Genomic DNA, 15654 nt, shown 5'->3' on the forward strand with positions numbered 1-15654 from the left:
AACACCGTTTAAAAAAATCCGCTTTATATTAATTAAAAATAAAATAAAAATTTGAAATAATGTTATTGGGATCGTGATCGCGATCCCGCAGAGGCTCGCGATCACGAGCCTTTCTTCACAGCGATCGCGGGATCGCGGATTGCGAGCCGCTTTTCATAGCGATCGCGATCCTGCGGGCGATCGCAATTGCGGGCCGCTCTTCACAGCGATCGCGGGATTGCGGATCGCAAGCCACTCTTCACGGCGATCGCGGGATTGGGATCTCCTTCTTCACAGCGATCGCGATCCAGCTCGTGGCTCGCGATCTCCTTCCTCCCCGTTTCCATAATCAACAGTCCTCCCAGGCCCCAGCTTCCAAATACCCTCTCTCCGAAAATACCCTGTATTTAAAGAGAGTTTGAATCTGGACAGCATGTTTGATCCACCTGCTTGGTCTTTTTGAAAACAGAAAGGATAGCATGAGTTTGTTGAGGTGAGGTTTTGGACTTTTGATTTTTCCTTTCTTGTACATCCGCTTTCAGATTCTAATCCTATTTCTTTAATTTACTTGAACTTACAGTGAAGAGTCAAGTTTATCAGCTGCAGGTTATTCAAGATTTGCGATCATAAAATTCTGATTTGCAAAGTTAAAATTTCATTTTGGCATGATTCTTGCAAAAACAAAGGAAAACAAAACAAAAAAAACAAAAGAAAGGAAAGCCTCCTTCTGCCATTAACATCATGTTATTTGCAGTGAGGGAAGAAAGAAGTAATGACTTAAAATCTGACCAAATGAAACTGAAAGATTGCAAGATAAGCCACTTGGATGAGCTTCATATGAGCTTTGATAAGAAGTATAATTTAGAGAAAGTTTTGGAAGATGAAATGATTTATACAAGCCTTGGTAGAGCTTCTGGAGCAAGGAATCTGGCAGGAATGGAGAACTATAAAAGCATATCAAATCAATTGAGTTTGAAAGCAGGTTATTGCTCAGAAAAGGCCTCTTCCCTTCAGGGAATTTTAGAACCAAATTGCATTTCCTTGTTCAAGAATGAACGCAGACCAGCTAATGTGGCTTCTTTTGCCCCTTCCTGTCCCAAAAGTTCTACAGAAACAAATACCGCATCCCTTGACTACAACATTTTGCATGAAGACAAACTGTTCGACCTTTTTCCTGTTCCGAAATTAAATCCTACTGCAGATTTGATCCAAAGGAGATCCGAATCAAAAGTTCCTTCTGAATGTGAACCTTCTAGCAGCTTCAATTGTGAAATTGTAGAACGACTATCAGGCCCTGGTATTTAGTTCCAGAAGTCAGAAGCACATCCGTTGGGCGCAGGTTATTTTCCATATTTATCTTCTGCAAAGAATTTTCATGTAGATATTCAAATGCCTGATTCATCAGGTCAAAGGAATGCTGACAAGGATAATGGTGACTAAATGTGCAGAGTGCGACAGAGATTCCATAGATTCATGTGAAGTGGAACAAAACATTAAGATAATGATGATCCAATCAATAAGACAGTTGTCACCCTCTCATAAATCCAAATTACATGGAGTTCAAATTTCTACATATCATGCCTCTCCCGTGGTGTTCATTTTCCTCGCAGCTATAACAATAATTAATAAATACAAAATTCTAAAAGTTATGCTATTAAGTAATAAATACAGAGTTATGAAAGCTATCACATTAATTAATGTATTTAAATTCTTTACATCTATTAGTTTTCTTTTTTGCATATATATCCTTCTAAATATACAAAATTGCATGACTATTTTTGTAAAGTTGCCATTTGCTTGTATACCCTTATAAATATCTCTATTTGCACGTCTACCTAGTAAGGATGTTTTAGTTATTTTAATTTGAAACCGTTAATTTTTTAAGGACGTTAGATGGTATGAGTACATATACAAAAATAAGAATTAAAAAAAGAGTAAAATAGCAAAACAAGTATTTTACAATGGTATACATGCAAATATCAATTTGGGAGGATATTCATGTAAAATCCGATATGTGGGAGGGTATTCATGTAAAAAAAAATATAAATATCGAATTTTGCATGAATACCCTTTTCAAATTGATATTTGTATATATATCCTCGTAAAATACTTATTTTATTATTCTACCTTTTTTTCTTTTTATATTTGCATATGTATCCATGTCATCTAACGTCATTAAAAAATTAACGATTTCGAATTAAAATGACTAAAATACCTTTAATTGGTAAATGTGCAAAAAAATATATTTATAAGACGATCCTGATGGAGACAAAAAAAGTAATTTCAAAATTTTATTTTATTTTTAATTAAAATAAATATGGTTTTTATTAACGGTGTTAGAAGAACAATTATATTACGGGCATTTGTGCAAAAACAGTGTTTTATGAGGTACAAAAATAAATATAAATTTGAGAGGGTATTCACATAAATTTAACTTTTTAGAAAGGTATTCATTCAAAAAAGCCTATATTTTAAGAAGAAAAAGAGTTTTGCATATATACCTTGCACAAATGCTCAATTACGTATTGACCTCTAGAATGTTGCAAATTGCATAATTATTCTGTTCTTTTTATATATTTGTCTTTATCATTACTCTCTATTCGACAACACCAGTGAACTGTCGTTAAAGTGTCATTAAATTTACAAAATAATATTTTTACCCTCATAACATCTTTACCACCAAGACAATATTTGACAATAAATTAAAATAATGAATTATTTTACCTATACTAATTAAATTCTGTTATTTCTGCTGACTTATAATATTTGAATAGTTGATTTTTCCCTTTTTGACCAAAAATGATAAAAATACATACTTTATTTTATTCTTTTGGATATATTTAAATATCTACTTTCTAAAACAATTAAAGATATTAATTAGTTTGATTGCTTCTAATTTTTGCATTATATATTAAATTTTTCATTTTTTAAAAAATTTATAGAATTTATCATTATTTTATATTTTTGTTACTATTTGAAGTTAGTGGAGAATATAGATCTATGTGATAAAGAGTGATAATTAAAATAGAAATTTAACAATTGCTATATATTCTTATTTACTTTGACAAAAATAAAAAATAATTCTACTTTACTTCATTCTTTTGAATATTCTGAAAATTTACTATTTAATACAATTTAAATTGATATATTCTTTATTTTAAATTAAATTTTTATCTTTTAGTTTCTTAAGTATTAAAATTTTGAAAGAATATAAAAGATGAAATAGAATATATTTTTCAAAGAAAATAGAATCTGCATGACTTTTTATTTTAATTATTACCCTTTTAGTGAGATGGATCTATAGATTTTAATATTATAATTAATATAAAATAATCATAAATAACGTAAGCTTTTAATCAAAATTTAATCATTGATGCAAAACATACATAGAGATAATAGAACTAATTAATATCATTTAAGGATTTTAAATAGTAAAGTTTTGAAAATATCCAAAAGAATAAAATGAAGTTTGTATTTTCTCAATTTTATATCAAGAAAAACTTTACTATTCAAATGTTATAAAGCGGTAGAATTAATTCAATTTGATCAATATAAGTAAAATGAATCATCATTTTAAATTATGTTTGAATGTTTTCTTTGTAGGTAACAAGTTTCATGTTTACTTAACAATATTATAATTTTAACTTTTAGAGTGAGTTCTATACTTTAACCTCTCATGATAACATCTTTTTCTCTCTGTCCATTTCTAACCATAAAAATGAAAAAGAAAAATTTCATATGATGGACCGTAAAGCGAAACTCTACACTTCTCTCGTCTCTACTATTCTCCCCCCTTCTCCATGCTCTCTCTTTTTAACCTCTCTTTTGCAATTTTCTCTTGGCATCAAATTGAGAGATGCATAGCGTCTCCTCTCTGCCTCCTCATTCCCTCTTCTCCCTCTGCTCTCTCTCCCTCTCTCAAAACACTTTTTGTCTCTCTCACATAGATGCCTATCTCTCCACTCTTTCTCTCTCATATGCTCCTTTCTTTCTTTACACTCTGTTTGTTCCTCAGGTGAAGGCCACAAATTAATAATTCCGTAAACCAAGAACAATTTCTAGTTATTGTTTCTTTGTAGGAAAAAGGTAAACCAACATCTTGGACAATAAGAGGTAGGTTTTGAGGCCTTGATCTAGCTCGAGGTCTAATTAAGGCAAACACTGACTCTTTTATTTTTAGTTTGGTGAAATGTTGTGCTTTATGATAGATTTGAGGAAAAACCTAGATCTAGGCCTTATCACCAATCACCTCCGGTGAGTTTCGAATGACAGTATCTAAGAAATCTAATATTGTAACTTTTATTATTGTTTTATAATATTTATGTACTATTTTTATTATAGGAAAAGAGATTCTAAAGTCAGGAATGTTCATTGAGACCGATTGATTTGACCAAAGCAACTATAAATTAGTTACATTATTTATGTTAAAGGTTTCCAATGAAGTTTCATCATTTTTGAAATTCTATTTTATTAATTATTGGTTTCTGTATTTCGAATGGAATTTTGGGGTTATGTAAATAAAAGAATTTGCTGGGCCATGATGAGGTGCTTAGGCTTATTTTAGTGTTCTAGTTGCTAAATTTTGGTGTGGAGGTTGTTTGTGATTATTGAGTATTAAGAATTGTAGTTGTGTGTAGAGTCCCTTTGTTGGACTAAATGTATTTGGTAAATAACCTTGCAACTCCATGTTTTTAAAAGTATGTTTGTGCCAAGCATTATATAATTATTTAAAAGGAAATAATTGTTGAATGCATGTGACGTACACTTTATCATCTAAGCATGCTACATTGCAAGAGAATTTCTATTTTTGATAATCAGTAATACTTCATGAATTTTAATTGGGAAACTCTTTTTGGATTTACTTGTATTAATTTCCTATTTTAATATATTATGAAATTAGTTTGCAAAAATATCTTGAGGATGTAGTTTATAAACTGCAAAACTCCTTCCTTGAATAAATGCATGTATTTCCACCAAATTCTAAGTGTTTCATACCATGTCAGTCTATACCGCGATGAATCGAAATGAATTTAGCATAGGACACTGGTTGGCACATGAAGAGTGCTACACATTCATATTGGTGCTCTATTAATGGCACATGTTTTAGTCGATACAAAGTGGTACACTACTAGTTGGCCAATGGTATGAGCATTTCAACTAAAACTTCAGCCTTTATTCTTGTGAAAAATGTTTCTTTATGTATATGTAAATTTAATTAAGCAAGTGAAGATTGTTATACTGGAACTCTGGATGTCTTTGAAAAATCGTGTATTTTATAATGACAGATTGCTAAACTTGTATAACAAAAATACTGGAATTGTCCTAATTATTTGGTTGAGACCTTGAAACCTTATACTTCTATATGCACTCTGGATCCTTCTTTGAAGCCACTGTATTTGTTAAATATTTGAAACTCTTTAGATAACTATATATGATTTGAGAATTTGGTAAACTCCGAAGCCATCCTTTGTGATTTGAAAGATAATAATAAAAGAATTTACTTAAAATCTGGTAGTTTCATTTGGACTCTTAGTGGTGTTTATATTGGCACTTTGATAAATCTAGAACTTGATCAATTTGGTTTTACTATGTAGGGTTTGAATGTGGTTTACTAGATCTACTTCACAGGGATGAAATATGGTACAATGGGCCTGTCACACGAATAATATGGCCACAGTCTCGTAAACTAATAAGTCGAAATTATTTCCAGAAAATGTCATAAATTGCTTATGGGAAATATTTTGCTTATGAAATTGATTTTTCAAATGATATTTATAAATTGTACTTTGGAACTATTTGTAAAACATTGGTTTTGGAAGACAGCTTACAAAATGATATTTGAAAAATATACATGTAAGTTTATGTTAAAAATTTTATATTTGTTAACTTAATTATTTTGTTTTATATAGCTCTAATTTATTAAATACTTCTTTTATCGTTCTTGTTTGATCTACCTTGTTATGGTTTTCATTACTTACTGAGCCTTCAGCTCACTACGTTTTCTTCTCTTTTTGGAAGCTTGAGACTTAATAGATGATAGGTAGTGCTTGGGGTGTGAGCTTAGAGTAAGAGTCATAGACCTAGGGTGGACTCGAGCCCAGTAATTTAGTTTTAAGTAAATTACAAAAATCTCTCTAAGATTAGAAATAAATTATATTTACACCCAATAGTATGAAAAACCTACGCTTACCCCTCTAAGGTTTATTTTTATCTAAGACTTTAACCCATAACTTAATATAATGTTAGTCAAACTATTAACTTTTAATGGGACCTAAGTGCCACATCAAAAAAAAAAATAAAAATAACCAAAATAACCTTACAAACCCCACCTAAGATTTACGTTTATTACACTTACACCCAATATTTTGTAAAACCTACATCTAAATTGACAGCTTTGATAAAACCATTTATCTATTATAAAAATTTAAAATTATCCATGTAAGAAAATAAGGCCACTCTCACTTTTCCAATTATCCGATCTCTTCGAAGTCTTCTATCTTTAAGAGTTTCTTCTCTTCGAGATTGAATAGGTAGACTCATTTCGCCACCCCACTGTGAGTGTCCCTTCCCAACGAGTGATCAACGATAAGCTTTCTTCCCAATCAGCATTCAACAACGAGAATCCTTAATTTTCGACCAGCATTCGACAATAATCGTCTTTTCCAATCAGGTCTTTTAATTTCTTGCTTCCCGGCCCACCACGTCATGGAGATTGGGGATGTCGGTATATCAGTTGCTGATTTTGAGTTTTACTTATCCAATATCATAGATATGATTCCTTAATATTGTCGCTATGAACGAGGATTCCTATATCTACGTATAGAATTATAATAGTTCTGGTAACCTATCATCAAAAGGTTCTGAATCAATACATGTGTGAAAACTTTTTTTTTTGGAAGGTGCATCAGTTATGGTTTTATGGCCAAGCTTGGACTATGAATAAGCTGGCTCAAGCTACAAAACTCTTAATACTAGTTTCCTACAGTAAAAAAATTTAGAGGCATCCACTTGCCTAAGAGATCGATATTGCTTTTTTTCTTAGTAGATAGTTCTTTTTTGATGATTCATCAAGATCAAGCTCTAGACTCATAGCACCTCGTGGTTTTTCTTCTCCGTGGGTGGATGTTATATGAAGATCTGCCGAATCGGACCGTATCGCCCGGTTCAGACAGAACCGAACCGACCCAGTGCCAAATCGATTCAGTTCACTATAGAAAAACGGCCTCCTAGAGGCTGGAACCACAATGGTACCGGCCAAAACCAATAATTTTTTGGCCGGAATCAGCCAGAAGCGGACGGTTCCATCCGATTCGACTCGGACCGGTTCACACCGAGTTAAGGAGTGTGCCATTATTGCCACAGCGTAGGCGCTGTAGTGGGCGTTGGCTTTAAAAATCGAATGCCACTAAAGAGAAAGGCCCAAGAAAGCCTTCCCAACAATCAGTCTAAGGCTTTCTTTTTCCAAAAAATCTACAAATAATACTAATTCAGGCTATCAGAAAGAAGAGCCATGGTTAAATAAGGGGTGCTTCCTTTCTCCTATCTAGTTCCGTCCTTTTTTTTGGAGGGACCTTAAAAAAATAGCTTAAAAATTACAAAATAAGAGAAGATCGTGCTAAATTTTTCGATTTGGGCTAGATTTTTTTTTATATTGTAGATTTATGGATGATGTATATGTTGACATAAAAAAAATTAATATTTAGATTATATATAATTTTTAAAAATTAAAAATATAATCTTGGATTAAAAAGCATATTTTTTAAAAAAATAAAAATAAAAAAATTTGATGTCCATTCATTCAAGTTTTGATGTGAACATGCGCATAGTAGCCTAGGCCTAAATTCAAAAAAAATTAAAAAATAAATAACCTTTTATGCATGCTCGAGGGCCTAAAAAAATATATGTAGCATCTATTATTGGGTTCTACATGAATCTGAGATGAAATTAATTTTTTAAAATGTTATTATTTAAAAATTAATTTTAAATATAAAAGATAAATTAAAATATATTATTAATACAAAAAAATAAAAAAGTAGTACGTATTATATAATTCAAAAGTAATTTTTAAGGTACAAAATCATATTTTTTTGAATTTATAAAAATATTTTTTTAAAAAATAAATAAATAAATAAATAAATAAAAATTAGATTTATGTATTAGATAAATCAAATATATTTTTTGAAGTTAAAAAATTATCATCCTCGTATTAATATTATGCTAATTTTAAATAAATGATAAACTGGCATACTTAATCGACCCGGTGTAGGAATAGTGCCATCAAGAAAAAAAGGACCTAAAGCATGATATTGGCTAGGAGCATAGGCAAATACTTTTTCGAGCCGGCACCACTGGCAATGCAATTAGTACAACCCAGAGTTCAGGGGAGGAGGGGTAACCAAGTTGAAGCTGTTGGGAATTGTATCCTAAAAGTCAATCGTCAACCTGTTGATTATTGAGATGTATATGAATTAATAAATAATAAAAGTTATTTGGCATTTTTCATCATATATTTTATATATCTTTATGAACTCATGTAATGTGATTAAGTCCTCAGGACTCTTATAAATAATAAAGGAGGATTTATCTATAAGTCCTTAAACATGTTTACGACCAAATGATATACTATTATTAGGACAATGATATTATCAAGTATAGATCGTCGTGTGCCATATTTGTTGGTTGTCTTCTTAACCAAGGAGTGTAGAGATACTAGTATGCCACACATGTAAAGTATAGGAGTACATTTCACTAAACATGATCAGATCCGGAACACTCAGCTATCATGAGATGTTTCGAGTGGATATGGGTTTAAGTATCCCTCCGACTTGAGATTGCCACGGTGACTAGCAAGCAACTCACTGTACTTTGGTATCGATCTATCTGAATTTCTAATTCAGTGACGAAAGTGTTATCGGTACAATCAAGCACTTGCGAAGTCGATGTGTGAGTCAAGAAGGGATTGACCCCTCCTAGTGATAGGAGATAATGCTCTGGTGTTCAATTTAGCAAAATCTTGCCCAGGGTAATCCTTATGAGGAGTCATAGGATTTGTAAAGTTGAAACACATTTTGGATGAACTGATTAAAGAGTTGATAGTGAACACTGAAGTCATCCTATGCATTTGGAGTCATGGGGATGAATTATACGGTAATCATAGTCCAAAATTTCTTGAATGTTGCTTTGCAATCATTTGGCCTATCCGGACGTCGGGTACCATTGCTAGATGGTCATTTCGATTAGTACAGAAAGTTGTTCTTATGCTACCGGCTTAGGTTCAAATCTATGGGGTCATACACATAGAAGTTTTTAGGTTGATCAATGGCTGACAAACGATTAAGAATCGTCTAGGGGTACATTGGTCAATTCGATTGATAAATTACCCTTAGCAAAGGTTGCAATAAAATAATTATTGAATTATTGAAGAATTAATTAGCAATTAAATTGCTTGTAAACTCAATTTGATTGAATGATTGGGCTTAGATTAAGCCAAATTGAATAAGATTCAATTTGGGCTACATCAGGATTTGACTTAATTGGATTGGATTCGACCCGAGTAGATTGGGCTTGACCCAATTAATAGGACTTGACCCAATTGGATTGAGCTTGATCTAAGTCAATTAGAAGTCCTTATTTGATAAGGATTATGAGTCCAAAAATTCAGAATTAGATAAGGAGAAGAATCCCTAAATTTTAGGAGTCTAGCTTTCTTTCTTGGAGAAGATAGACACCTCGTCAAATCCCCAAAATCCATGGTGCCTCCATTCATTATTTTGGCCAATGGTTGGCATGTGAAATCAGAGGAGGCGTGGGACTTATCTTCCTAAAAAGGTGGCGCCATGAATCCCTAGATGTTAGGGACTCATGGCGTGAAATCATGGCGCAAGGGAATGGGGCGTGCGGCTCTTCCTTTTGGAAGGAATGAATCACCATTTTTTAGGGATTCAAATGCAGATTAAGATGGCCACTCCTCCTCCTCTTTTCCATCGTGAATGGTCCCTACTTAATAGGGATTTTGATTTCCATTTTGATGGCAATTAATTGGTGCAAATAGGGATGAAGCTGTGGGGGTCTTTGTCTATAAAAGAGCCCCCACGCCTAGGGTATTCAAGTGCACTTCTTAGGGGTTTCAAGAGTTCTAAAAAATTCTGAAGCTAGACGCCATCTCTTCTCCTTCTACTCCTCCTCCGTCATCTTCTTCTTCCTCAGCAAGCAATCAAAGGGGTGATTGCCACGAGAAAGAAAAGATCAGCCATTGCAGCACCTTCTCGCAAGCTAGCACTCCCGCAGACGTCAATCTTCCTGGAGCTTCGCATGGACAATCCATAGAGGCCGGACGTGTGTGCGGCTACAGAGCGTAATCAAGGAGTCATCAAAGGCTTCTAGCAAATCAGGTATGAGATTTGATCTCATTAGATGTTAATGTTAGATCTTAACATGGTTGCTGAAATTTCAGGATTGCTGAAATTTCAGAATTGTATACTAGATATACAATCATAATTTCATGTTTTACATAAATATTTAAATCTTGGTATTTATTTTTATAGTAGAGATTAGATCTCAAGCATGCATAAAAGTTAAAGAGTTTAATTTTTAATTGCTTTCACTAATTTCTAGAAAATTTTTAAAATCATGCATGCTACCCTACAAGTGTTTCCTTTCAGAAGCAACACTTAGCTGGTGGTTACCCCAATGTATCTATGTGCCGCAAATACTTACAGGAGGTTCAACTACTGATCAAGAGGTGTCTGCTCTAGATGACGAGGAGGCACAGATCCAGGCTGCTATGTAGGCGAGCCTGGATGATCAGTGGCAGCAGAAGGAGGTGGTCAGGCATAGGGCTCGATTTGGGCCCTCGTACTACGAGCCAAGCTTTGGTTCTGTGAGTAGTAAGGCAAATCCAGAGTTTAAGAAGACCTCCTCAGTCAGGGAGGGCATCAGTAGAGGAGATGGTTGGATTGAATCTATATTGGAGGCTTTTGGTGGCAAATAAAAGTTATCCAAAAAGATTTCATTAGGAGCAGCAATCCATGATTTAGATCCTCATTCCTTCCCCAACAAGCAGCAGAGGGTTGACTCAATGCTAAGAAAGGATAAGAAGAAGGATATGTGGCAAGCTTTTGGATCCTGGTTCCACTGTAGCTACATTCCAGCGAATGTGGCAGACAATACATACTACATATCTGTCATTTTCATTAAACTGGCTGCCGGTCCCGGTGTAGATCTTTCAGGCCCGAAGAACATCTATGATAAGCTTCTTGATAGTAATAAGGAGAAGCTAGAGAAATGGATTGCCTCCTACAAGAGCAAATGACCCACATATGGGCTGACTATGATGTGTGATGGTTAGATCGGTCCTTCCAGGCAAAGTATCATTAACATTTTGACATACTATGATACTAAGACTTTCTTCCACAAGTCGGTTGATGCTTCTAACTAGGTGCATGATGCCGCGTACATCCTCAAACTTCTAGAGGAGGTGATTGATCAGGTAGAAAAGAAGAATATCGTGCTGATCATCACTGATTATGGGCCACAATATAAGGCCGTCGGAGAGGTCCTGATGGAGCGGCGACTACATATTTTTTGGACCCCATGTGCCGCACATTGTATTGACCTCATGTTGATGGATATTGCGAAGATTCGTAGGGTGCAGTAAATAGTGGAGATAACCCAAACCATCACCAGGTATATTTATAACCGTACCTGGGTCTTTTCACTAATAAGGAGGTATGCAGGGAGAACGTTTTTGAGATTAGGAGTCACATGGTTTGCTACCAACTATGTTGCACTTAATAGCTTTTTTGAAAAGAAAGCAGCCCTTCATCAGATGTTTGTCAGTCCTAAGTGGCAGGAAAGTAGATATTCCCAGCACAACATTGAATGGAGCAGTGTTGAAAACTTGGTGATGAGGTAGATATTCTGGCAATGAGCTACTATGATAGTGAAGACTATCAAACCATTGTATGAAGTACTTCGGATTATGGATAGCAAGAGATACCCCTAGATGGGCTTCCTATATTGCATGATGGAGAAGACAAAGGCTTAAATCATGGAGGCATATCCAACACATTTCCAGGAGTACATCGATATCATTGAGTGGCGGTGAGACTACCAAATGGGTAGGGACTTACATCTAGCAGGTAAGATGGAACATTAAAAACTAGATTGCTCATGTACTTCTATAACTTTACTAAGATAGTCTCCACTATATACAACATACTACATGAACCCTCGATTTGAGTACAACATAACTAGAATTGGTATGCATGACGAACTTCTAGTCATCCTGCATAATGTCATTTACAAGATGGAGCCTAATCCAGTCGCATCCTTATGTCTACAAGAGGTAACTTAAGTAACATGTGTAAGTAAACTGGTATCTTGTATTATTAATATAGTACAACACGATTTTTTTCATAGACCAAATTATTTAGAGGGGGCAGCGACAGCTTTGGAGTGCAAGAAACTGTCGTGAGTAAGACAAGTATGAATCTAGGTATGTTACATATTAGGAGGACATTTAGATAGCGTTAAATGATTGCTAATATGGTACTATATAATATCTATTTTTCTTCAATATTTTTGCAGCTGAATGGTAGATTCATCTTGGGTTGTTCGTGAGAAATCTTAAGCGGGTAGCTATCCAGATCCTCTCCCAGACGGTCTCCTCGAATGGCGATGAGCGCAACTGATCCACCTTTGCCCTCATCCACAACAAGCAAAAGAACTGTTTGACACAAAAGCGTCTCAACGATCTTGTATATGTTCACTACAATCTCAGGTTGAGGTTAAAGTGCATTCAGAAGAAAGTGGAGCTCAAGTATACAGATTCGATCCATCACGCTTTCGTTGATGATGACGATGATCCTATGATCGGATGGTTTGTGGGCTAACAATAGGAGCCAGAGCTTGACAAGTCAGGATCACCTCCATGATTGGCCAGCTTTGTAGCCAACGAGGCTAGGGTCAATGTAGGACAATGGGCTAAGTGCAATATTCTATGCATTCCTACATCTGATCAACCACGACTGCAGGGGAACCAGTCACCACATGACTCCTTGTCCAAAACATTCTCTTAAAGATATGATCAAAATATGCTTGGACAAGGCCACTACGCTCCCCAGTTGACTCGGTCAGGAGGGCGAGATAGCAAGCAGAGAGAGGCACGAAGGGTAAGAAGGCAATTGACCAGCAGACTAAAAAAGAAAAAAAAAAGCACATGCAGCCCCAATGAAAAGTGTCAAGGAGGAGTCTTGCAGTAGCAGCGATGACAATTATGGTGGTCATGGATCTACTAGTCATGCAGGCAGTGGAGGACATGAGACATAGCCATAGGGTGGTCTTCGACTCACCGATGAGTATTAGTTTACGCATATTGCATAGGATAGGGCCATGGTGGATGATCTGGTAGATCCTGCGATGATACAATTGCATATAGAAGACGTGCTCCTCGAAGTCATTTAGGAGGACACGATGTAGCTGCATATGACCTCGCACATAGAAGAGGATCCATAGACATATCAATTTCGAGTCGTATACTGGATCCTATTTTCTGTAGCCATAGGCAGCTAATGACCTATACGAATACGAATATGGTACATCTAAGACATCTTCCGGTGACTACTACACTACGCAACTCAGAACATCTCACGAGTCAGATTTTGTTGCCGGCATATTCGGATGGGCTCCTCCACAACCGTATTATTAGCTAGAGGACACCTCTCAAAGCCAGAGCTTCAGCAAGAGTGCTTACAACCCGGTGTATGTTCCTCATAGGTTGAACATACAAGACTACAAGTCGCTTGGTTAGAGGAGTGGTTTGATGTGCCTGCTGATTATGTTAATCATCCGAATATCTACGAGAGGCATCGCCACTCGATCCAATTTTAGATATCAGTATGTATGTTGGACTTTAAAAGTATGTAATTGATTGTATCTTAATTTGAGAATATTTTTTATGTTATTCATTTTATGATTTATATCATTTTAAAGCAATAAGATACATCATTTAGGGTCAATCATAATCATAAAAATATTAAAAAATATCAAAAAAATATCAAAAAATAACAAAAAAAAACATCACATTAGACTTAAATTTACAAAAAAGTTCGAAAAGAGAGAGAGAACTACAAAAAAAAGACGTGCCCGTCCGTGAACCGGCACGTCCTACCGGTACGACTAGTTCAGTTTGGCCTGAACCGGTATCGAACAGTATTGGACGTCGACCGGTACGAATCCGAGTACCGGTTCGGCGGATCTTTGACTTATATCACTTAAGGCTAATTTGGTTATTTTTTAAATTTTTTTCTAATATGGTATTTAGGTCCTATTTAACTTAATGATTTGGCTAACATTTTGTTAAGTTATAGGTTAGTATTGGATAAAAATAAACTTGAGGAGGATAAACGTAGATATTTCAAAGTATTGGATGTAAGTATATTTTATCTCTAACCTCAGAAAGTTTTTGTAATTTACTCATCATCCAAGGACAATTTTGACTTTTTACATGCTGTAGACAAACTCACTAATACCGTTAATTTAACTGGGATAAGTATAGGTTTTACAAACATATAATAAATATAAACCTCAAAAGAGTTTTTGTAATTTACTCTCTAGTTTTTGCTCGGAAAACTTTTTTTTAGAATTATCTTGCAGAACTTATTAAAAGAATTTGAGGAGTTGTTTTATTGATTAGTTTGTAAATTTGTTGTTAGCATGTGGTATTGTTAATTTGTGGTTTTCCTGGATGGCATATGGTCATATCAAGTTCCTTGAAAATTTAGTCAATCTCGAACTGTCTTTGATTGGCTTAGCCTCACACATGCACGGTGAGCTTTCATATGCACGGTGAGTGATCATGTCCCTTAGGGTCAACGGCGTGACAACAACATACTGTATGTTTCCTCCCCGGTTGCCCGCCCATAAGGAGAAAATAGTGCTTTGTTGAAACCACAAAAATTAGGTCAATCATCATAAAAAATGAAGAAAAGAAAAAAAAATGAGAGTCAATTAGGAAATGAGGCAGAATTAAATTATGGTGCCTATGAGCCGATACTGTTGTCCTTAAATAAGATCATGGTAGATGGATCTGAGAACGGAGAAGCTTTTCTGAAGAATAGGTATACCGTTGTCCTTTAGATAAGAATACTGTGATCATTCAATTATTAGCTCCCACAAATCCAGGAATATTTACAGTAAAATTTAAGGTGTCCAAACCATTGGTTACATCCCCACACAAATTAAACGCTGTTGTGCAACCCCTTTTTAAGTTTCCAAATCTTGCAAGATTTCCAGAAGACAAGCAATTGAAAGCTGTAACCTCAACTTATATGATAGCTGTAAACCATCTGTAAATAGGATCATAAATAGAACCATGAAGGGTTGCGTACCTGGATCCATGGATTTGCTGAACGATCCACGCTTCTTTTCTTTCTCCCTCTTGACCCCTGTTCAAACACCCGGTGATGGAGACCGATTTTGTGTTCACGTTATGGGCAGAGGGTGAGACCCCTTCGAATATCCTACCATCAGGGATATTATGGTGCCACTTCTCTAGGAAAGAGTTACGGTAATCATCTCGTAACTGACCACGTTGTGGTCATGTGGGTCAAAACCCAACATTCTCCCACTTGGCCCATATGACCATACTTTGGTTAGAATGATATAAACATTAGG

Source organism: Phoenix dactylifera, chromosome 9 (assembly GCF_009389715.1).
Source record: "Phoenix dactylifera cultivar Barhee BC4 chromosome 9, palm_55x_up_171113_PBpolish2nd_filt_p, whole genome shotgun sequence".
Lineage (NCBI taxonomy): Eukaryota > Viridiplantae > Streptophyta > Magnoliopsida > Arecales > Arecaceae > Phoenix > Phoenix dactylifera.